Below are 25221 nucleotides of genomic sequence, written 5' to 3' on the forward strand. Positions count from 1 at the left end.
GTACTTAAAAATCCTCTTCCCTAAAAACAGGGGTGTGCTCAGCCAATCACTGATCATGGATTTTTATTAGTGGATTTGGATTGCTCTGAGAGCAGCAATTGTTTCAACCTGCCTTGGACAAGGGCAGCAGTTAGTTTCACCTCTCTCTGGACAGGAGGCAGAGGCAGTGAAGATTTAAAGATGCAGGGCTTCCTCAGGGCTGTGGGGGAAAGTAGCTGAAGCACTGCATTTTTTCGGCAGGCCAGGAAAGCTCAACTTTGGGAAGCCATTGGAGAAGTTTTTTGTAACCTTTCTGACCCTTTCCACAGGGCACTTTGGAGCCGGTATGTGCCCCCTTTGTGGGTTTCTGGCCATTTCCACTGGGAAAAACCAAATTGGGATAGTCCTCCCCAGGGTGACCCTCTTCCCAGAATTTTCTTTCCAGGCAAAAGCAGCATGAAACAACAAAGGAATGTAAACAATAGAAGCAGATAGTCTTAGACAAAGGCCTGCTGGCTTCAGGTATCAGGGAGATACCCCAAAATAGCTAACAAGCAAAAGCCCAGGACAAGGCAGAGGACCGATAAATCGGGGAAAACTCTGCACAGTGCATTCGCCTTGGGCGGGCCTTCCTCATAGGAAGGCTGACGCTCAAGAAAATCTCTGTCTTATCCCCAGCTGGTTTAAAGCCATGAAAGAGACATCCCAGGGAGAAAATCCCAGAGTTAACATTTTAAAATATTAAAATGTACAGTGTGCAACAAAAAGAGTACAAGACAAACAAACAGGAAATGATGACCCATCCAAAGGAAAAGGATAAAAATACAAAAAACACAAAAGAAGATGAGAATGTGGACATACTGCATAAAGACATTAATAAAATGATCTTAAAAATGCTTAAGGGAAAATAGATGTGGCTCAAACAGTTGTGTTCCTGTTTACCGTAAAGGAGGTCCGGGGTCGATGCCCAGGGCCTCCTGGTGAAGGCAAGCTGGCCTGCACAATAAGCTGGCCCATGCTGAGTGCCAGTCCATGCAGGAGTGCTGTCCCACATGGGAATCCTGCCCCGTGCAGGAGTGAACCCTGTGCAGGAGTGCTGGCCGACATGGAGAGCTGGCACAGCAAGATGATATGACAAGAGACACAGAGGAAGGACACTAATAGATGTAGCAGAACAGGGAGCTGAGGTGGTACAGGAGAATGATCTCCTCTCTCCCACTCTGGAAGGTCCCAGAATCGGTTCCCAGAGCCGCCGAATGAGAATACAAGCAGACAGAGAAGAACACCCAGGGAATGGACAAAGAGAGCAGACAATGGCGGGAGGGGGGGGGGGATAAATAAATAAACAAATTTTTTAAAAAAATGTTTAAGGAGATGAAAGTATAAAGAAAGCACTACAGGATATCAGGAAAATAATGAATGAATAATATGAGAGTCTAAGTAAAGAGAAAATTTTAAAAGGAACCAAACAGAACTACTGGAGTTGAAAACCACAATAATCGAAATGAAAAATGTTCAGGAGATCTCAAAAGAAGAATGAAGCTGATAGAAGGAAGAATCAGTGAACTTGAAGACAAGATTCTTGAAATGAGCCAGGCTGAGGAACAGAAAGAAGAAAGAAATATTAAAAGCAAAAATAGCCTACGACAGCTATGGACACCATTAAGTGCACCAATATATGCATTACGGGAGTGCCAGAAGGAGAAGAAAGAGAGAAAGGGGCAGAAGGTATTCAAAGAAATAATGACAGAGAACTTCCCACACTTAGCAAATGACATAAATACGCACATCCACAGAGCACAGAGAACACATGGGCTGGTAGCACAACATTGTGATCACAATTAACAGCACTGAAATATATATCTGAATATGATGAAAAGGGGAAGTGTTAGATTGTATATACAGTAACAAAACAGAATTTTTAAAAAATCCATATAACTTCACTATACAAACAATGGACCCTAAGTTAAACCATGGACTTTAACTAACATTACAATTATGAAATGTGCTATCATCCATTGTAATCAATGTTCCACATCCCTGCAAGGTGTTAGTGGTGGGGTGGTACATGCATGATTGTTCTGTCAACCCACAACATCTCTAATAAAGAAAAAAAATTAAGAGAGGAAAGCCCGTACATTCCTGAAGTCTCCGTTCAGGTGCCACCTTCCCCATGAGGCTTTCCTAGACACCAGAAGGAAATAAGATCTCCTTCCTGACCATTTCTTAGCAAGTTATTATATTTTATCAGACATCTGATCAAAGCTACTCTGTGTTAGATCAGTGTTCTCAACCCAGGGGATGCTGGGCAATGTCTAGAGACATTTCTGGTTGTCAGCGGGGATGGAGGCTGCTACCGTCCTCTAGAGGTAGAGGCCAAGAATGAAGCTAAACACCCCCCAATGCATAGGACAGTCCCCCACAATAAAGATTCATCTGGCCCCAAATGTCAATAGAGTGGAGGTTTAGTTAACTTTAAACTCTGTTAGGGTATACATAAATTATCAGTTTCCTCTATTAGATTAAAAATCCATTGTGGGGAGGGCACACATGCTCAATACATGTATACTGAATGAATGAGAAAAAAAAATACTGAAACAAGTTGCCCAGAGTTATGGTTCAGCCTAGATAAGGCCTTCAGTATTTCTAAGACCAGGGTGAGTTCTTCAGCAAACTTTGATTTGAGAGGCCATGGGGGGGGGGGGGGTTTGAGATGCAAACAGAATGTTGAGAAGAAGAAAAGGCCAAGTGACTTGGAGATATAAAACTCCTTTAGGGTTCCAAATGTTCACTACATTTTGTGTAAATTATTTGGGGGGATTCATGGACCCCAGTTTCTCATCTGCCAAGTGAAGGGTTTAAATAGGTAAACTCTAATGTCTAATTAAATCCAGTTCAGTGAACATCTACTTGACTTGCTTGGCTAAACTATTAGCCAGGCACTACAGGGGATTCTAAAAGAAACAAGATCATGTCAAAAATGGCTGACTCTAAGAAACTCACTTCCCCTGGCAAAGTGGCCCCAAATGGTTAAGGATGCCATGTGACCTGCCACTGGTCGGCCCCCCTGTGTCTCCACACTTGCCCCTGGCCCTGTGGATTTCAATGTACTCAGCTATATAGTTCAGGCACTAAAGATTTGGGTCATGATACTATGTAACTGAGAAGGAATGGAGAGAGAAAAAAAACCACAACGAAACTAAGCCTTTGCGATAACAACAACTAGGTTTCACCCAAAGGGAATGAATGAGGGGAACGGATGGTCCATGCAAGTCTAAGCAAGTCACATACGAATAACAGATTTTTCTACAAATTCACACGTAGGCTTGGGCCAGGTGCTGAGGGCGCCAGATGGCCCAGCTGCCGGGTGCTGTGGAAAAGCCGAGGCCCAGGGCCGAGGAGCTTCCCAAGCAGCAGGGTGCCATGGGGTTAATAACAGTCAATCCAGCCCGGCAGAAACGCCACTGTTTTGTAGATGTGAGGCTGAAATCTAATGAGGTCTTCCCTGGAGGAGCCAAGGAGATATTGCGGGGCTAAAAATAAAGAATGGGCAGGAAGTGTAATTTATACGCAAGGTTAATCGAGGCTCTTTAGGCTGTGACAGGTGCATGTTACAACTTCTGACTGGCTTGCACAGTTTTCTTCAGAGCAAAAAGCAAACTGTAAGAAGCTGTAAGGAAAGGTGACATACTGCAGCTGTGTAGGGTTAATTTACTGGAGATGAGGTTGCAGTCACGGTCAAATGGCTGTATAAAATCTACCTAACCCCAATAGACCATCAGCACAAGAAAATAAATGGACATATGGCTCTATGAAGTACACCAATCATCACTTATTTTAAAATTCATTTTCCACCTTCACCCACCCATTCACCCATCTTCACACAGACACCTCCTCTGTACAAGGCGCCGTGCTGAGTACTTGGGACAGAGGGAGAAATCAGATGCAGTGTGTATGACTGTGAGATTTCACAGCCGAGTAGCGAGAGCAGCCATGTAAGCATATATTTATAATACTCAGAACGGGCAATAATAGAGAACGGCGCACTGTGAAACAGTCAGTTCTGCCTGGGCGTGTGCATCTTAGAGTCCAAGTTGTCTGCTCAGTATCTCCTCTCCCCTTCTTCCATACTAGCAAAACACTTATTTTGTTGAGGGTGGTAATGTGCCCAGCAGAACAAGTACATATCCCATCTTCCTTTGCAAATCAGGGTGGCCAGGGACAGTTCTGGCCAGTGAGAAGTAAGCAAAAATTGTTGTTGTTATGGTTGAGCACTGGCTTCCCACATACGAGGTCCCGGGTTCAAGGTTGGATGTGGCTTCTGGGAAAGTGCCTTATAAGGGGGAGGAGGGTTGACACAAGTGGCATATGCCCTTTGCCTTTCTCTTCTTCCTGCCTGGTACAAGAACCTGGTGACACAGGGATGTAGTGGATTCCTATTGCTGCTGTAACAAATTTCCATGAACTTAGTGGCTTAAAACAAGGCAAATTTATTATCTTATAGTTCTGTAACTCAAAAGGTTGACAAGGGTTTCACTGAGTTAAAATCAAGCTGTTGGCAGGGTTATGTTCTATTCTGGAAGCTCTGTTTCCTTGCCTTCTCCAGCTCTTAGAGACCATTGACATTTCTTGACTTCGATCTTCAAAGCTTTGGGCCATGTTGGGTCTCTCTGACATTTCTTCCACAGCCACATCTCTCTCTGACTCTCTTCTTCTGCTTCTTTCTCCCATTTTTAAGAACTTTGTGATTATATTGGCTTCACTCAGATAACGCAGGATAAACTCCCTATTTTAAGGCCAGGTGATTAGCAACCTTAATTGCATCTGCAACATAATTGCCCTTTGCCATGTAACTTCACATATTCACAGGGACATCTTTGGGGGTCCATTATTCTGCTCAACACAAGTGACATGATGCTAGGGGTGGGGCAGTCATCATGTGTCCACAAGGGACAAGGATGCTGAGTGTGCAGAAAGAGAGAAAACGCCTGGGTCCAAGATGGCGCTAGACCCAGACTGACCTGCTCCATGTTTCTTGTTATGAGTTTAAGCAACATTGTGGGGTTGCTGCTCCTCAGAGCTGAATGCAATTCCCAACTGATATAACATGGTGAGAAAAGCTTGAGCGAGTAGGTGACATGTTGGCTGGGACTTGCAGGATGCATTCACCAGGTGGAAAGGAGAAGAAACAAAGCCAGACAGAAGAGACGGCATGGGCCAAGTCTCAGAATATCATATTCTCCTGCTTTTACCCAGAGGCATGTGGCCTTGCACGGCCTTTTCAGTCACAGCAGCCTCTGCTCTCTGGTTGACATGGCTCAGCACAGTGCCCCAAAAGGTCCTGAACCTTCCTATTCCCCTCCCCAGCAGCTCGCTTTGGGCTTTTCTTCAGCTGTGCCTTGCTGGGCCTTCAAGGCCCTGCTGAGAACCTGTATCCTTCCCCTCGGCAGTAGAAGAAAACAGAACTGGGACCAAGAGAGGCACGGAAGGAGAGGCTGGCAGAGAGCAACACTGTGCCATTGACTCTCTCGCTCCTGCTTCCCAACCTCTGCTCCATCTCTCCTCTTGTTAGTTCCAGGACCCAAAAACTTTTCCTTTATCTGGGCATCTGTTGGTTGAATCCAAAAGAGTATGACCTAAAGAAACTTGGCTTCAATATCCTTACTGTTTTGGAAAGTGTGTTGCCAAAAACTAAGTTGTGCTTCATTTTTCTTTCTCCATTAGAATGATGATAACAATAATTACCTGTGATGCCAACAATTCTAATCTTGTTTTTGCTATATATATTATGTATAAAACAATAATAGTAACTATTAGGCTTATGGAGTGCTTACGATGTGCTAGGCACCGTTCTAAAGGTTTTACATGTATTCTGGTCATTTATTTTCACAATATCCCATGAGGCAGGAAAACTACAGACGAGGGAGCTGAGGCACAGAGAGCTCATCTACTTGCACAGGGTCAAAGAGCTAATGTGGAGCCAGGACTTGGATGCTGGCAGTCTGGCTGGAGAACCTGTAATCTTTGCACTCTCCTCCAACCTCTCTAGGGCTGCATCCTTTTTCTCCCCCCATTCCCTTAAGAACTGACAGTGCAACTCAGGGTGCTGCTTCATGCTCATAGAGCCACAGAGGGCAGATGGGAAGGGAAACCATTTGACCTAACTGTTGTCAGCAGGAAGGCCCCTACCTCTGCCTGAAATTCTCCACACACAGAGCTTCCCACCTCCCAAATAAGGGGGGATGGGGGGGTGGGGGTGAAATAAGAAACTGAGGAAAGCCGCAGGGCCCCACAGAGTCCTTGAGGGAATAGAAGGAGCCGAGAGGAAAAAGACGTATAACAGGTCTGACCTCAGCACCTTCAGCCAGTCTGTCAGCATCTCCTTTTATTCTAGAAGTATTTCCTGAAACTCAGACTCATGTCACCTGAGCAGCAGTGCTGGGCCTGCTCACGGCTTATGTGTGTAACCCTACCCTGTGTCCCTCAATAGTTAAGAAGGCTGTAAAGGTTCAGTCCATTGTCAGGGATATGCTGGTCTTGCTCACAGCTTCTTCAGAAGGAGACTTAGGAGCCTGAGGATTCGGGGACCATTTCTTCACTGCCCTTTCCAGTGGTGCTGAGTTTATTCCATGAGGGAACGCAGAAGTCCTCCTTCCCCTTGGTCTGTGCACCCCTTTCCGTTTCTCCTCTTCCCACCCCTACCGCCCCCCACTGGGCCCTGCTTCGTGTCCACCTTGGATAGTGAGCTCCGTTTGGGTCTTCCCAGTTCTCAGCATGGAGTTCCCACAGTTCACGGCATTTATTAGACCCAATCTCTGGACTTCCAAGGGCTAGAACTTGGACAATCGGTCCCTCTGTTTTTCTATATTCTTATCAATATATTGAGGGGGAGGGGCAGTGGTTAGAATTTTGCTCCAAGAAAGAATTTGTCTTTTCACTCTTTCCCTCAACATAGTAATAGTCATGAATGCAAACATGGGCACTGATTCACTAACATATTTAACACAAATTTATAAAAAGAAAAAAGTTTAACTGCCTCATCCTCAATATAGATAGATAGCCAGGGAGCAGATGCAGCTCGAGCAGTTGAGTGCCAGCCTCATACATTGGTGGTCCCAGGTTCAGTTCCCAGTGCCTCCTGGGAAAACAAACATGCAAAACAAATGAAAAAACAACTTAGGGAAGCTCAGGGCTCAGTGGTTGAGTGCTGACTTCCCATTTATGAGGTCCTGGATTCAATCCTCACCCCTGGTACCTCAAAAAAAAAAAAAAAAAAAAAAAAATATATATATATATATATATATATATGGATAGATAGCCAGGCTCGTGGTTCTAGACCAACTCAATTTCTGGGTTTAAAAGAGGTCTTCAGATTTGAAATTAGATTTTTCAAAGGAAGTTTAACAAATATTACACATCATTAAGCTCTTAGAGCTCTCTCTCTCTCTGTTTTTCTATATTCTAGGTAGAACACTGGGAAGAATGTTGTTTGGAGTCACACTAATTGATGCTACAAAATTCATTTTCCATATTTCAGGAAGATGGTGCATTTGTTTCCATGGCATTTCCAAAATATTTTCCATTTGTGATTCAATTTGTAAGGAAGCGGCTTCCTTGTATTTAGAATATATCTGGAGTCACGGTGGTTTGTTTGGTATTTTACTGTGAAAAGAAATTGTTAATTACCCTTAAATAAACAGAGGATTTCCACTTCTCCTGAAAGAACAGGGCTTCCTTGACTGTAGGGTGTTAGTGAAAACTCAAACCCATTTATTATATTTTTTTCGTGTCATCACGGAGACAGAAATAGGGCAGAGAAGAGAAGGGTCCATTTAAGAATTCCTGAAGTACAGCTCATTTTCTTCCTTGTTGAAAACCTGGAGGCTCTCTACCCCAGCTTCCAGGATCCAATCACACCTCTCCTGCCAGAAGCTCACTCTGTCTACACTCTGCTCAGCACCTTCCCCTGTGGTCACGAAAAAGCCAGAAATGACTCTCTACTCCCAGGTCCATCTGCTGAAAACAGACCCACTCATCAAAACCCAAATCTTTCGCCATGTTTTCTTGACTCCTCCCAGCCTGTGTACATTCCTCCTGAATCCCCAACGAATTTCTGATCCTCACACGTACTTGCTAGGTAAGGCCCTCCAGTCAACCTTTAAACATGTCTTTATCCTCGCCAACCCTGCTTCAGCCACCACTCTCTCAACATAAACTTTTTCAGAGATAGGACTATATTTATTTTATTACTATGCCTCCTACGCTTCCCTGTACATATAAATGGTCAATAAATATTTGTTGAATGAAGGCAAAACAAGGCAAAGCTTAAAGTAAAAGATCCTATTGTGAAATGAACTGGGAGAAGGTGATAGAAAATATAATTTAAAAAATCTTGACTTGATTTTGCTATTCTAACACTAATTTAGATATTCGGGGGGGAAAGGGAACATGATTATTGGAGTTATTTATATTTTTTGCTAAGCGTACAGCTGCGACATACTGATTTTCACTACTGATTTTGGTACAATCAGATTTAATCTTAAAGGAACATGAATGAAATTTCTCTCTCTGTAAGTTTTCGGTCTTCCCTGGAAGCCAGCCCCTCTCCTTTTCCTGTGAGTTTTACTCAGCCTGGAATCACATGACTCACTTCGCCAGAATCTGGCCAAGTTGATTTCCGCTCCGGGAAATCATTTCCATGCTTGAGCCAAGCATTGATTCTTATTTGAGGCTGTCTCATCAGAACTGAAGAGTTTTGATTAGAGCAAAATGAGATGACCTCCTTTCAAAGCAATGCCTTTCTGAATAAGTCAAACCCCTTCTTCCCCAGAAACGCCATTTTTTCCTAGGAAGAGAAAAAGGCCCATCCAGCCTCATTCCCACATCCCGGGTCTGTCGGTGACTCAGGACCCTGCTGCTGAAGGGCAAAGGCCACACCGCACAGGGCCTCAGGTCGATTCCTCTGGGATGGCGCCCCATCCATTTCGCCCCCTCCCTGTATCGTCAGCCTCCCTCTGAGAGGCCTCCTTCCCTGGAGGCCAGAAAGAAGAATGAGTTCTCTCCCACACTAAAAATAGTTGAACTTCTCTCGACCCTGCATCCGCTTCTAGTGTACCGCTCAGTTGCTCTTCCAGATTTTGCAGAGCAGCCGTGCCTGGCTGCCTCCACTTCCTCACCTCCTCTCAGCTTACCACACTCGCCTTCTGCCCCCTCTGCTCTGCTGTGTCTGCTTGAGAGGGTCTATGACCTCCTGACTGCCAAATTCAGCGGACACTCACCAGGGGGACCCTATTTGCCCTCATCTGTGAGGACATTGCTGACTGCTCCTTCTCCCTTCGGTGGCCATGACACCCTTTTCAGTGTGGCTCCACTTCTACTCGTTTCTTCGGTGTGTATTTGACCCTCTGTTCTTCTCACTTGATGTTTTCTGTTTGGCTAATCATGTCCAGCCTCATGCTTTCATTCCCACCTCCCTGCTGACATCTAACCCACCTCAATCGCCAGCCTTTCTCCTGAGCTCTGGCCTTTCTATACAATTGCATTCTGAATGTCTCCACCTGGCTGGTCCACAGATAGCACAGCTCCAGCACAGGCAAGACCAAAGCGACCTTTCTTCACAAAGCTCCCTCCAGCATTCCTTAGCTCAACGGGTGGTATCTCCATCAACCCTTCACTTAAGATGGCAACTTGGAGGTTGTCCTGCCCTGCATCTTGCCCCTCTTTAATCATCACATCTCTATATCCCATTAGCCACTAAGTCCTGCCAATTTGCCCCAGATACGTATTCCACATCCATCTCCTCTCCAGCTCTGATACGGGATCTCTCCTTCCCCTAAATGCCTACAACCGCCTCCTTCTAACTATTTTTCTCCTTCTACCCAGCCTCATCACCCTCAAACCCAGTATGTGTCTGTACACACCACAGTGGCACACTCCTGCTTAAAACCCCTCCCTATAAGATCCTTAAGAAGACACACTCTCTCTGTTACCTCCCAGGTACCTCTAGGAACCGAGATCCCTGCACAGTAGCTCTCTCTTGTCTCAAAGCCTTTGCTCCTCCCGCTCTCTCCATCTGGAGTGCCTGTGTCCCCTCCCTTCCCCTTCCCCTTCCCCAGGCTAATTACTTCTCAAGATTCCCTCTTCCTCAAAGCCTCCCCTGATACCTCTCCCATGAAGGTCTCCTGCCTCACTGCTCCCATATCTGGCCCGCTTCTTTCTTGTGGACATATTTATCCCATTGTATTTTTATCACCTGTTTATGGATTGGATGTTCCCTCCCCAACTCCACAGTTTGCAGACGGCTTGAGGACAATGACCACCCTTTCTTTATCTTTGAATTTTCAGCATCTAGCCAGGAACCTGGCTCCTTGACAGTGCTTCGTGAGTGCTGGCTGAGGAGATGAATGTTTCAACAAATGCAGAAATTGTTTCTCAACTGCAAGTAGCCTCAAGACAGATCCTCTGGCTCTATTCCTTCAATCAAAAATGATTCTTCAAACAGCAAATTCACCCTTACTTACTCTGGGGCTCACCTGAATGATACCACAGGTGGGGATCCCCAGCTAGGCAGGAATGGGAGCAGAAGGATGCAGGGTCTCAGCGTTTACCTCGCTTGGCTCTGTGGTTCCCAGTGAGTTCACGCCTTCACGCAGGAAGCATCTGGGCGTTCAGACCAGATTGTGAAAACTGTTTATGCGGTGCATTCCTTTCTTCCAAATCCCTGTTTACTCATTGTTTGTGCCTGAATCCAGCACTTTGTGATAGCTTTCTCGCTGAGTTAGACTTTCCTATCAGCCTCTGTGCGTGTGTGTGTGTGTGTGCCGGCACACAGTCCACACAGCTGCAGCCACAGCTTTGATAAATGCCCCAAACTGAGGATAATAAGCACTTTTTTGCCTGTTGTCCACACTGGTGGTTACTCCGGGGAGCCTGATAGTGCTTTCAAGATGATCGAGTATGTATCATAATGAGTCATTCATTAAAAAAAGTATTTAAGGTCCAACAGTAGTAGTAGTAAAAGTAGCTAATATTTATTGAACACGTAACATACATGGGTCAGATAACGTGGTAGATGATTTGTAAACATTTTTCAATTCCTTACAGACTGCAAAGCAGTTGCTGCTAAAACCTGCATTAGGCAGATGAAGAATCTGAGGTTTAGGGAGGTTACGTGACTTGTACCAACGGCTAGCAAGTGGCAGAGCTGGGATTTGAACCCATGTCTGCCTGTTGCTACAGCCTAGGCTGTTAGCTGTTACTCTGAGCTGCCCCCTTCCAAAGAGGAAATGAAAATGCTTCTACTCCAAAGGGTTTCAGTGTTTCCACTTATAGAACATACTGATCAAATGAAGCTGCCTGGGAGCTCCTCCACCTCCAACTGTTGCCTCACCTTGGCCTTTCCATGGAAGGGAACACAGTTTGAAAACCACTGCTCTGAGAGTGCAGAAACAGCAGCTCGTTTACTGCCATCCTCAGCCATGCCTAAAAGAATGTTTTGTACATGAGAATGTGATTCTGGAAGGGGCGTTCCCTCCTGTGGCCCCCCCTCCAGCATGGGCTTCCATGAGCTGCCTGACTGGCTACCAAAGGGCCAGTGGCCATTCTGACCTCTGAGCCACAGTGGGGAGAATGTATTCATCTGGAAACCCCAGATGACAGTTTAACTGCCTGAAGCCGGGCCTCAGGAGGCCAGCATGGGGAGCTGTGGCGGGGGCTGGGAGGCTTGGTAAATCTAACCTGATCATCCTGAAGGGACATTCCTTCCTCTTAGGTTTTGTGGGTTTTTTCCTGACTGTGTTTTCCATGCTTGACATGACCAGATGACGGCTCCTCCCCAGTGGAGAAGTTTGTCATCCCACTGGGATAATTCTGAAGTTATTCTAAGAGTTCCTGCTCAGAAGAGATCAAGCCAATCAGGAAGCTTCTCCACATGGACTGTGCCCTGTGGATTGTTTCTCATTTGGAGGTTTCCTGCCATTGTTCTCTGTCATATTCTCAGAGGTGCAGTTACTGCACCCTGCCCCTTCCTCCCAGGGTTCTGGACCTTTCCTCCTGTAAGAAGCTGAGGGCTGCAATCATGGGTTTGGATCAGGACATAGTAGGCTCAGAGACCAAACACTTGGCACCTGAAATGACAACAGGTGAGGTTCCCGGCCAGGGGGGCAGAGACAGAAATCACAGCACTTATAGCAGCAGCCCCTGGCCTTGGAAGAGAGACTTGGACTATTCTGGTTCATTCATTAATTGTTGAGCAGTGACAGTTACCCAGTCTCTACTTTTGAGAAATCCATCATCTGATGGGGGAAGCAGGTATGTGAACAAACAATTTACGGTAGAGTGCTCAGTGGAGTTCAGGATAGAGTCCAAATGCTGTGGGAAGGCAAGGAAAAGAGCTTGACTGCTCTGCCTAGGGAGGGCCAGGGCAGGGTTCCCTGAGCTTGGAACGTTTCGGTTGAATCTTGAGGCTGAGAAAAATGATCAAGGCAGAGAGGTGTTTGGAAGGTATTTTGGTCCAAAGTGACAGAATGGATAAAGGGGGCTCTAAGGCAGAAATGTGCAAGGAGTGTCCAAGAGAATAGTGAGTACCTCTGTAGGACCAGATTGTTCATCTACACTCGAGATGGGGCAAGTCAGGCCCAGGATGGGATGCTCTTGAATGCACACTGAGGAGTTTAGATTTGACTCTGAAGACAAAAGGAAACCATTGAAGCTTCTCACCTGTTTGTTTTAAGGGAGTGAAATGATCAGCTGTGTTTTAGAAAGACTATGCCCACAGCTGTGTGGAAGAGGTGGAGAATGAGAGCAGAAAGATAATTAGGAGTTGTCCAGGCGAGAGACGATGAGGCTGTGCTTGGCATGGACTATCGTGGGATGTGACATGGGGTTCATTTATTCATTTTTATATTGTAATGAAATGTATGACTTTTTTTTTTTTTGGGCACTAATGTGACCCCACAGGCTGAGCTGAAAAAAAATATGCCACATTAATTTGTTAAACTACAAAATTGGCTCGAGGTTGCTCAGCAGCTAGCATTTGCTTGGGTTTAGCCAGACTCCGTGCTTTGCTTTTCTTTCCTGCTTTCCTGTATTTATTTCCTAAAGCTACCATAAGAGATTACCCCAGAAAAGGTGACTTACAACATCAGAAATGTATTCTTTCATAGTTTTGGAGGCTAGAAGTCCAAAGCCAATGCGTCGCGGGACCACGCTCCCTCGGAAGGACCCTTCCTTGCCTCTTCCAGCTTCTGGTGGCTCCAGGTGTTCCTGGGCTTGACGCAGCGCAATGCTTATCTCTGCCTCTGTCTTAACACCGCCGTCTTGTCTCTGTGTCTGGGGTCCTCTCCTCGTTTTACAAGGACATCAGTCATTAGATCAGAGCCCACCCTAATCCAGTATGACTTCATCTTAACTTGATTACACCTTCATCGACCCTATTTCCAAATAAGGTCAAAGTCCCAGGCACCGGGGGCTAGGACTTCAACATACCTCTTGGGGGGACACAACTCAACCATTTCCCTGTGCCAGCCCAGCTCTCAGAGACACCACAGGCCTTGCTTCTTGGGAAAAGAGGAAATGCAGCAGCAGCAGCCAGGCATTCCTGCTCCTGCTGGTGGCCCGTGGTGAAAGGCTGATTTAAACTGTGCCAAGGACTGCGATGGTCCCAGATCTCCTGCGAGGAGAACTAGCCCTTGGCTGCGTGAGCAGTGTCACTGCCCTCACACTGCTGCCCCAGGAAAGGGCTTGAAAGAGCAGGCGAAGGGGCTATGCCCGGAGTCTGGGCCAGCGCCAGGCGTCCCCTCTCCCTGACTGCTGATGGCTGCGTCAGCCCTGGACACCAAGTCCTCTGGGCATCCTGTGTGGGTGACAGTCACACTCAGCCCTGCCCCCTGGGCTTCCCTCTGCATGCTCACAGGAACCTCTGCCAGCTCTCTGCCGTTTTTCATCTTACAGACAAATCAGAATAATTTGCCTTTAAAATGCTCGAGAGACAGGCCCTATAAGGCCCTTTCCTCTTGCTGCAGAAGGGTTTGAAGCAGAAGCATCCACACCCCCTGGCCCCGGTCCACACCCGGGACAGATGGAGTGGCCTTGGAGGATGAACCCACCTGACCGAGGTGAAGGCAGCTGAGTGGGGCATGGTCCCACCGAGGCCCTGCAGAAGGTAAGAAAGTGACACCCGTGGTTGTGGGTTTTTGAGACCAAAATTGTAGGGGCTAAAAATAAAGTTTAAAATATTCTCTCTGATGAACTTTATCCCTATAGACTTATCAGCCCTGATTCTGTTTTACGACAGTTGGTGTGTTAAGAAGTAAAAAATGAGAATAATGTGTGTCTGAGTTTAAATCCAAAATGATCTGAAGTATAGAATTTTCCTTACACCAAGAGCCAACCCACGAGAACCTCCAAATACAAAATAATTCCCATGTAGGGCTCCAAGCCAGGCCAGGGCACACTGTCTTTCCTAAGTTTCAAGCCCAGGAGGCAAAGCTTTACTTAAGGCACATTAGAGAAGCTAGGAGAACCTATACAAAAGTGGTTTGCCTCAGGTCCAAGGAAGAACGATACTGCTTAAAATTTACCCAGAGCCTTTTCGTTTTAACTGAAACCCTCTCAAACAGATGATCAGATGATCTGATTGGCCATTTGACATGGGAACTCTTTGGATATGAAGGCAGTACACTGTGTTCCAAAATAATAAATCAAAAGGAGGGGAGGGGAAAAGAAAAGAGGAAGAAAAGAAGAAAAAAAGAGGGAGACAGTTCTGTCTCTTCCTGGTGCTTTGGCCTGTGTGGAATCACGCTGGCCATCTCCAGATGGAGCCATGGACCCACCCCTGAGGTTGTCCTACACTTGTCTGTCATTTCCGGTTCAGGAGGCTAAGGGAGACCTGCCTGCTGAAAGCAAGGACACGTCATTGCAACACTCAACTGTAAGAGGGTCCGGGGCAGACTAGATTTATTAGTGAAATAGTAAAGACACCTCAGGATGGGAGGTCTCATGCGGATCTGCAACCAGTAACGGATGTTCTTTGTGGGAATGAATGAAGATCACAAGCTTCCTGGGCACATACATGTAAGCGTTTTCAGGTTCCCAAGAAATCCAAAGTGGCATAATGATAATAGTAACAGCAAACATTTGTGTAATGCTTTCGAGTTCCCAAGTCCTCACACAGCAATTAGGAATTATTTTATTCCTAAATCATAGATAAGAAAGTTAAAAGGAAGGAAAGAAGAAAAACCAGAATCCAAACACCTTGCACACCACAATTTGATTCCTTTCTGAGCCTCCTCTGTTTGTTTTAGGTGAGGGGAAGGCAGCATGATGCGTCGCAAGTGAGCCACGATCAAGAGGGTCACTGATGGGAGTTTTGCACGTGGCTCTGCCCTTTACTGGCTAAAATGCTGGGCATGTTCCTAACCTCTCCCTCTGCTTCCTCATCATAAAACGGTTATGCTAATGTACTTGGGAAAGCACAATTTCAAAGCTCGAATAAGTTAATATTGAAAAGATCTCAGAACACTGCCTGACATGGAATAAATGCTATTGAAATGTTTGTTCCTCCTGTCTCTTCCAATGCTTTCAAAATGTATTTAATTTAAAGATTATTCTATTAAATATGGCATGTGCTACTTTACAAGACAAAGCAAAACATACTATCTAAGAAAATAAATTCAAACGCGGTTTCTCAATCGTGTGGTTTGTGGGTGCCAAGAACACGCATAACAGAAATTCTTAAGCTAAACCAATTTTCCAGAGAATTTGATTAAGTCTTGTCATTTCAATGCTAAAAGGAAAATTAGAGTAGTGATTACTGGCTTCAAGACTGGTGAAAGTTAAGATTCTGTGTGTGTATCTATATGTTTATAAAAATTCCAGAAAATTAAGTTTCTCTAAGTGGGAGAGGTTTATGTGCACATGGGCTGCCATCTAGTGGCAGTAAAGTCATATTCCATTAACTGAGATCCTGCACTTGGGAATTCAGGCAAAGCCTCGGGAAAAAATTGCTGTTATTCTGTGGATTTGTATTGTGCGATTATTGGAAAGAGAAAGCTCATCAAAGACAACAAGAATGTCCACAAACACGAACGCTCTGATCCTCTGTGCTTCTTGAAGGAGGACAGTGCACAAAGTGCCCCCTGTGTCACGTGCAGGTATCTTGAGGCAAACCCTGCAACCTGACACCTAACTTATTATATGCTCTGGAACAGGTAGAACATCTCATTGAGAAGATCCCGAGCTGTGAGCCCTCATGACGTAGTGGCTTGAAGCATCTGAACCAACCTCAATGAGACCATTGCTTCTATACTGGCCCCATGATACAAGGCACCATCGACGGGCTACAAAAGGTGTCCCAAAAAGTCAGTTATCAACAGCCAAACCAGTGATCCTGGGGACCATGGTCAACACCTCCTAACATGCATGTCTTCTCTGCCTCCAAAGGGCCTAACTTTCAGTTCAAGATGCCTAAGCAGAGAAAAACCTCATGATTGTTTATACCCAGAGCGCCCTTGGTTATGTCATTTGTGCTTCTTTTGTTCTTTCTGTGAATATGCAGGAAAGCCCTTTGCAATGGGCAGTGTGCCAGAATCTGGGAATCCAAAAGTGAAGGCAATACTCTTTGCCCTCATGATGTGAGGCTAGAGGAGGATACAGAAAGGAAACAGCTTGGCCTGTGCTAATGATAAGGTAAAATCAGAGCTAAAAATGTCTATAGAGGACAGTCAACCAGTTTTCAGGCTTCAGAGAAAATGATATCTAGGGAAGCAGATGTGGCTCAACTGACACAGTATCTTCCTTCCATATGGAAGGTCCAGGGTTTGATCCCCAAGGCCTCCTGACCCGTGTGGTAAACAGGCCCATGCGCAGTGCTGCCATGCACAAGGAGTGCCACGCCACACAGGGGCACCCCCGTGTAGGGATGCCCCATGTGCAAGGAACATGCCCTGTAAGGAGAGCCGCCCCACGTGAAAAAAAGCGGAGCCCGCCCAGAAGTGGCACCACACACATGGAGAGCTGACATAGCAAGAAGATGCAACAACAACAACAAAAAGAGACACAGTTTCCTGGTGCCGCCTGATAATGCAAGTGGGTGCAGAAGAACACAAGAGTGAATGGACACAGAGAGAAAACAACGGAGGGGAAAGGGGAAAGAAATAAATAAAATAAATCTTATAAATAAATAAATAAATAAAAGAAAATGATATCTAAATTGAGGCTTGAAGGATCAGTAGAAGTCAGCCAAGCAGAGAGGCATCAAACAGTGTTCCAGGCAGAAGAGATGCAGAAGGGACAGCTTGAACAAAGAGGAGGAAATGAGAGAGAGAAGGCGCTTGGTACATCTGGGGAACTGCGAGTAGTGCCAGTGAGGGGAGAAGACAGTTATGGGAGCTAAGGCTGGAAAGGTTCTATCAAAAATGGCTTTCTCAGCCACATTAAGGAGTTTGGACTTAATCTTGCAGGCAAAATGGAGACTACATGAAAAGTATCATGAGATAAAAGCTTTAAAAGACGTTTCTGGGGAAACGGACTTTGGCCCAGTGGTTAGGGCGTCCGTCTACCATATGGGAGGTCCGCGGTTCAAACCCCGGGCCTCCTTGACCCATGTGGAGCTGGCCATGCGCAGCGCTGATGCGCGCAAGGAGTGCCGTGCCACGCAAGGGTGTCCCCCGCCTGCGGGAGCCCCACGCGCAAGGAGTGCACCCGTGAGGAAAGCCGCCCAGCGTGAAAAGAAAGTGCAGCCTGCCCAGGAATGGCGCCGCCCACACTTCCCGTGCCGCTGACGACAACAGAAGCGGACAAAGAAACAAGACGCAGCAAATAGACACCAAGAACAGACAACCAGGGGAGGGGGGGAAATTAAATAAATAAATCTTTAAAAAAAAAAAAAAAGACGTTTCTGGTGGCTGGGTAGAGTTCGGATTAGATGGACAAAACCTGGAGGAAAGGGGCCTGATGAAGAGGTTGTAGTACCGATCCAGGTGAAAGATACTGGTGGTGTGGGTGACTGTTTATGGTAGTGGGAAAGGTTCAAGGAATATTTGTGATGCAAAATTACTGATTAGATACGGGGGTTGCAAGGGGGAGAGGAACTGAGAGGGGGATGCCCTGGGTTCTGACTTGGGTGGCTGGGTGCACGGTGATGTTCTTCATGAGATTAAGAACCAAGGAGAGTCTGGCAGTTCCTGAGAAAGTTAAATATAGACCTACCACATGACCAAGCAATCTCAATTCTAGGTATAGACCCCCCAAGTTGAAAGCAGGTACTCAAACACAAGTATGGGAATGTTCAGAGCCACATTAGTCCCAATAGCCCCAAGGTGGAAATAACCCAAACATCCGTCTGGATGAATGGACAAATTGTGATATACATATAATGGAATATTATTCAGCAATAAAAAGAAATGAAGCGCTTATACCACTACATTATGCTACGTCAAAGAAGCCAAATACAAAAGCTCACATATTTTATGATTACAATTTTATGAAATACTCAAAATAGGCAAATCTGTAGAGACAGAAAGCAAATTGGTGGTTTGCAGGGGCTGAAAACCAAAGGGGGGGGGGAGATTTCAAAGCTTTATTTTGGGGTGATGAACATGTTTTAGAACTAGACAGAAGAGGGACTGGACTACACTGTGAAAGTACTAAATGACAATGAATTATTTACTTTAAAATGGTTTATTTTATGTTTCATGAATTTCACCTCATTGAAAAAAAGAACCATAGAGAAGGAAGAAATTAGAGAAAGGAATGAGTTCCACTTTTGACATGTTGAATTTTAGGGTTTGGGGGACATAGAGATGGCCAGGCTGTGTGGGTGGCTTGGGAGAAAAAAACTAGGATGAAAGAAAGCTTATATTTCAGAAACCATGGAAACAGATGATATCACTCAGAAAGTATGTGAGAAGTGAGACAAGAAGAAGGGCATGATAAGAACCCCAAAGAACCAACGTTTAAAAACTGGGCAGAGGAAGAAGAGAGAGAAAATCAAGCTATTACCATGTCAAGTAAGCCAAAGAGAGACCCATGTTTCAAGAGATAGGGAGCATTCAGCAATCTCAGTTGCTGCTGAACAGTGAAGTAAAGTGAGTATTAAGAAGTGTCCATTGTACTTAGCCACTAAATGGTCACTGGAGACTTGGCAAGCACAGGGTGAGTGGAGGCGTTAGGAGAGTGAATGGGCGGTGAGGGGGTGGGGATGCTGAGCATGGATATTGTTCCATGAAGCATGGTGGTGAAGGGGAGGAGAAAGAGAGGATAGTAAGTGAAAGGGAGATAGAATAAATAGAAGATGTCTGAGGAAGGGAAAAATATTTTACAGTGAATGCCCTTTTCAGAGTCCTAGGACCTGTTAGCAGAGTATTGTCTTGTTTTTAATCTAGATTCCTACTTTTTAACCTTGAGATTGACTTTTAAAAGATGCATTAATGGGAGCAAATGTGCTTAAGCAGTTGAGTGCTTGCCTCCCAGATGGAGGGTCCTGGGTTCAGTTCCTAGTGCCTCCTAAAGAAACAAAGAACAAAAACAATGAGCAGACAATGGGCAAAAAGAACCTGAGCAGATGAGCAAAAAATAAAAAAAGGTACATTAATTCCACAAGCAATGGTGAATATATCCTAATAAAGGGAACATCTGCCAGCTCTTTCAAATGTGGGCACAAACCAAACCCAGTCAAGAGACAGTTTTACAAACATAAAGGCAGAAAGAACCATGAATTTAGCACTTGGAAAACTGCATTTTCCAGTGAGAAAGAGAAGTCTTCGGTGATCTGTTTCCTCATCTGTAAAACTTCGGAGCATGGACTATGTGTCCGTGTGCATAGAGGAGGCTGTTCTTTTTTTTTAAAGATTTATTTTTTATTTATTTATCTCCTCCCCGCCAGTTGTCTGCTCTCTGTGACTATTCACTGTGTGTTCTTCTGTGACCGCTTCTATCCTTATCAGCGGCACCAGGAATCTGTGTTTCTTTTTGTTGCAACATCTTGTTGTTTCAGCTCTCGGTATGTGCGGCACCATTCTTGGGCAGGATAGACTGTTTCGCATTGGGCGCCTCTCCTTATGGGGTGCACTGCTTGCATGTGGGGCTCCCCTACGCGGCGGACACTCTTGCGTGGCACGGCACTCCCTGCACGCATCAGCACTGCGCATGGGCCAGCTCCACACGGGTCAGGGAGGCCCGGGGTTTGAACCGCAGACCTCCCATGTGGTAGACAGACGCCCTAACCACTGGGCCAAGTCTGCCTCCCGGGAGGCTGTTCTTACACATGAAGCATTAGGAGGCTGACCTTATATTGCTGCGACCTCTGATGAATATAATGGTTACAAGGGAAGAAGGCCATTGCTGCTTTTATTGACTTTTTTGTTCCAGTGCCTAATTTTTTAAAAAAAGTGTATCTTTATTAATTTTCCTTAAAGAACAGAGAAAATCACAAATAGATTTCACAGAGCACTTAAGCAAATTAAGTAACTATTTCTTGGCTTGTTAATGTGATTACCTATAATTAGTTTTAATGCAATCCCTATATTCCAGTGATTAAAGAACACCCTTCGCAGCCCCTGTCATACTGAATGACAGCACATCAAACACAGTAAATCTTGATGAAAGGAGATGATCAGTGTGAGGCATGACGGTCATTTCTAAAATGGATCCATTCCTCCCACCCTGCAAAAACTGTATATCTACACTTATTCTTTATATTGAACAAAATGAATTTTTGGCTTGAAATATAATTCAATATATTCAAAATATAATTTCACTATATGCCCTCCCTCCCAATAGTCAAAAACTAGTGCTGAGGACCATTCCATTAGCTTGAAGGAAACCTGGCAGATAATCGTGGCTATCATCACTGCCAGGCATGGTGTTATATATATGTTGACTCATTTACTCCTCACAACATTCCTCTGAAGTCTCTACGATGATTATTCCCATTTCACAGATAAGGAAACTGAGGCACAAAAATGTTAAGTTATCCCCTCAAGACCATACAGACAACAGAGGGTGAGGCAAAGATGGGAATCCAGTTAGAATCCTTGCTCTTAACCCTTAGAAACCTCCGTGGAAGGTGTCAGGTTTGTTTCAGTGTTCATGATATTTATGGCAAATATTTAAATTTGTGGAAAAGTCACATTATCCTGCTACTAGAATTCTATATCTATTACGGGATTCACATCCAAGGAGCGGCAAAAAGAACTTGGGGCCAATTATTAAGTGATGCAGAGGCTGGCGAAGGAAAATGCCAGTCAGGGCATTCGAAAGCCAGCGAGTTGTTACCCTGGAAGGCAGCCTGATAAGCATCTTGGTAACGTTCTCCATCAGAGCTGCACCTGACTCCACTAGCCACGGAACACACCGAGAACCCAAGTGCCACCGTCCTTGAGATGTGAGGGCGTCCCTGACTCCCAGCAGTAAGGAGCAGGCTTGGGGAAGCCAGGCTTCCTCCCCGCCTTGACTCCATTTCCCCTGTCATAGGACAGCAGTACTGGCCAGAAGTACTGGTCGTAGAATCCCTCTCCCCTTCTTAAAAACAGGAGAAATGCTCATGGCTCAAAAATGGGTTAAACATAACCCCACCTGAAGGTAGAGGCTGAACAAGCTCGTGGCCAAAGGTCTCCTGGAGCCCTCTGATGTTTATTTATTTCTTTATTCATTCATTCATTCAAATTCTACTCAATTTATTCATTTTTTAAAAAAATATTACATTAAAAAAATATGAGGTCCCCATTCGCCCCCACTGTCCCCACCCCACCAATCCCCCCCCCCCAATAACACTCTCCCCCATCATTATGTCATATCCACTGCGTCTGGTGAGTACATCTCCGGGCATCGCTGCACCCCATGTCCCGTGTTCCACACCATAGCCCACACTTTCCCACATTCCATCCAGTGGGCCTTGGGAGGACATACAACATCCGGCAATTGTCCCTGGGGCACCACCCAGGACAACTCCAAGTCCCAAGAATGCCTCCACATCTCTTCTCTTCCTCCCCTTCCCCACACCCAGCAGCCACCATGGCCACTTTTTCCATATCAATGCCACATTTTCTCGATTATTAACCACAATAGATCATGAATAGAATATCATTAAGTCCACAACCATGAGAAGTCTTAACGAATGATGAGTCAAGTTTCACTTTTGCTTTCCCACCTCTCTGGGCCTTCTCTTGGAGCCAACAAAAAAATTCCTAAGGTAGCCCAAGGGGGAGCAGAGTCAGCTGGGACATTAACAGATTTTCCCCCAGAACACAAACCAAGACATTTGTATGGCCAACGATAAAACTTCAGTGTCTTAGATTCCAGCCCTTGGCTCAATGGAGCAGATCCTGGCACTGGCATATCAGCCCCTGCGGCAGACCTGAGATGCCCCCCAGGACATGCTTACAAAACAGTTGCTCACAAGAAAAGCATATCATCCAGGGGCAACAATTTGGAATTTGCAACTAGTTCTTGGGACTAAAACTTACTTTTGCATTAGGTACAGATAAAGAACAGTAGCTTGGAAAGAGCACTCGGACCTGGGTTGAGTTCCAGAAAATCATTGGCCGGCTGGGTCATTCTGAGAATCCTATGGTCCACCCTGGCCACAGGTTCTTCACCTTTAATATGACAGATGTGGGGAGGGGCTTAGTCTAAACACTCTGCGAGTTCTTTTCCAGCTCTAAAGAAAGATGGTATGAAAAGATGGAAAAGGCAATATTTATACTACTTAGGGAAATATGCAGTCATGGGCACATATTCATCTCTAGGCCATTTGGTTCACAGCAGAGCTTCTCAAACTGTCTGCCAGGGACAGGGTTTTAATTTTCCAGTCTGTCATAGACAAACACCGGCACTCAGCTCATGCCACGTGGAACTCACCCCCGAGCATGACAACACCTGAGCTGGTCTCTACTGTGTCCAATGAAATGTCCTTATCTTGTCATAGATTGGTAATGACAATCTATTGTCATTGGCTGACCAGCAGCAGTTGGGGACTGGACTTTGAATAGCAGTGGTATAGAGAACCAAACAATCTCTGTAATAACGCATTTTCTGTAATAAAGTAAGTCCCCCAAGACCTGTGCAGGGCATCTCTGAAAACCTAGATGGACTTTTTTCCTTTCTTTTTAACAAGCAACTGGAAAGCACAAAAATACATTTTACAAAACAATATTAACCTGCCAAGGCCACTCCAGTCTCTTACCATTTCAACCTGGTCTGCCCCACAATTGGCCTGGATGCTTCGCAAATCCATCCCTCAGCTCGCCCTGCTTCTTCTGTCCCAGGGTTTGCTCTTTTTTTATCTTCGGCCTGAGCTAACAGGCCCCGGGCAGGCAGCACAGCCCTGGAATTCCTGCTGGGGGCCTCAGGGTAAGAGGGAAGGGGGGTTCCTGGGTAGGAATCTGAGAGCAGGGCAGCTGCCCTGTGGGAGGGAAGAAGCTTCTCACTCCCGTAAGGCGTAAGGCGGTGGCCAGGCCTAGGCTCCTCTTTCAGCACCCCGCTCCCGGCCTCCCTTCCCTCCTCGCTGGACCACTTCCAAGGTGCACGTCCAAGGTGCCGCTGGACCCCGTGTGCCAGCGCAGCTGCCTCCCGAAAGGCATGCTCACGCTACGCTTCCAACTGTGGCAACCCTCTCAGCTGTTTCTGGAAGTGCAGAAGGAGCCTGGTAAAACCAGTTTTAGGTTATTTATATATTATACATGGTCAGTTCACTTTTTTTTTTCAGTTTATCCCCCCCTTTGTGGCTTTTTGCATGCAGTCTGCTCTGTGTCCATTCACTGTGCGTTCTTCTGTGTATTTATTTATTTCCCCTCCCCCTTTGCGGCTTGCTTGCTGTCTGCTCTCTGTGTCCATTTGCTGCACGTGCTTCTGTGTTTTTGCTTGTCTCCCTTTTTTTGTTGTTGCATCACCTTGCTGAGTCGGCTCTCCACGGCCCTTGTGGGCCAGTGGCTCTCCACAACACGCGGGCGAGCCTGCCTTCCGCCGCAAACCCAGGGCCTCCCATAGGGTAGACGGGAGCCCAACTGAGTGAGCCACAGCCATTTCCCGGTCAGTTCACTTTTTCCTTTTTTTTTTAAAGATTTATTTATTTATTTCTCTCCCCCTCCCCCCCACCCTGGTTGTCTGTTCTCTGTGTCTATTTGCTGCATCTGCTTTGTCCGCTTCTGTTGCTGTCAGCGGCACAAGAATCTGTGTCTCTTTTTTGCTGTGTCATCTTGTTGTGTCATTTCTCCGTGTGGGTGGCGCCATTCCTGGGCAGGCTGCGCTCTCTTTCGCGCTGGGCAGCTCTCCTTACGGGGCACACTCCTTGCGCTGGGGCTCCCCTACGCGGGGGACACCCCTGATTGGCACAGCACTCCTTGTGCACATCAGCACTGTGCATGGGCCAGCTCCACACGGGTCAAGGAGGCCCGGGGTTTGAACCGCGGACCTCCCATGTGGTAGACGGACGCCCTAACCACTGGGCCAAGTCCACCACCTTCCTTTTTTTTTTTTTTAACAATAAAAGCTAAACCTGATTGGGTGCCAAGGGCAAGACAGTTCTAAGCACTTTATATATATTAACTACATCCTCACCATAACCCAATAAAGCTTAACACATTATTATCTTCTTTTTTAAAGGAACTGGCCTAAGGTGACCCAGCCAGCAAGAGGACCCCAGCAAGTCAAATGCTGATGCTCAGGCCCTAACCACAACCCTCCACCATCTCTGGAGATTAATGACAGCTTTGGGACCTCATGACAATTCTATGGACTATCTAAGGCTGATGCAGATGAATTAAATTTAAAAATATTTATTGAACAACCTCCTAGGTGCTGGGCATTGTTCTAGGCACTGGGGATAAAGTAGACACAAAATAAAGTCCTTACTCTTATAGGATCTATATTCTAGTTAGGGATGAAGAGGATGCTATGTCATGTCATGTCATATCAAGAGAAAAGAGAGGAAACACATGTCTACCTGCTCAAAACCAAACACTCCTCAAACACCACCTTCTCCAGGAAGTTTTACCTGAACTTCCCCAACTGCATGTTAAATACCCTTTCCTTGTATAGGCGTCCATTGACTATTTTAACTTTCTTGATTGGCAATATCATACTATTTGATAATTGATGGGTTATTTGTCTGTACTCCCCAGTGGCTTGTAAAAACCTTCAGCTTTGTCTTCTCAAGCCCATTTAAAAATGGGAGGGGAAAGTGGGAATACTCTACCAATAAGGAGGAGGCCAATGAAGACCAGAAAGTGAGCTGGGCCATCGAGC

General features: G+C 45.7%; 1 protein-coding gene and 1 long non-coding RNA gene across 15 annotated transcripts in view; one reads left to right on the top strand and one right to left on the bottom strand.

Moving 5' to 3' along the window:
• The window catches only part of PALM2AKAP2 (PALM2 and AKAP2 fusion), a 488418-nt gene that overhangs the window by 206441 nt on the left and 256756 nt on the right, over positions 1 to 25221 (bottom strand). The gene's annotated exons all lie outside the window — the stretch shown is intronic.
• LOC105744392 (uncharacterized) lies at positions 11995 to 15618 on the top strand. The gene is made up of 3 exons (XR_001117491.3): positions 11995 to 12288; positions 14001 to 14140; positions 15282 to 15618. It is a non-coding gene; the product is annotated as an uncharacterized lncRNA (long non-coding RNA).

The sequence above is a fragment of the Dasypus novemcinctus genome, chromosome 8 (genome assembly GCF_030445035.2).
Source record: "Dasypus novemcinctus isolate mDasNov1 chromosome 8, mDasNov1.1.hap2, whole genome shotgun sequence".
NCBI classification, from domain to species: Eukaryota; Metazoa; Chordata; class Mammalia; order Cingulata; family Dasypodidae; genus Dasypus; species Dasypus novemcinctus.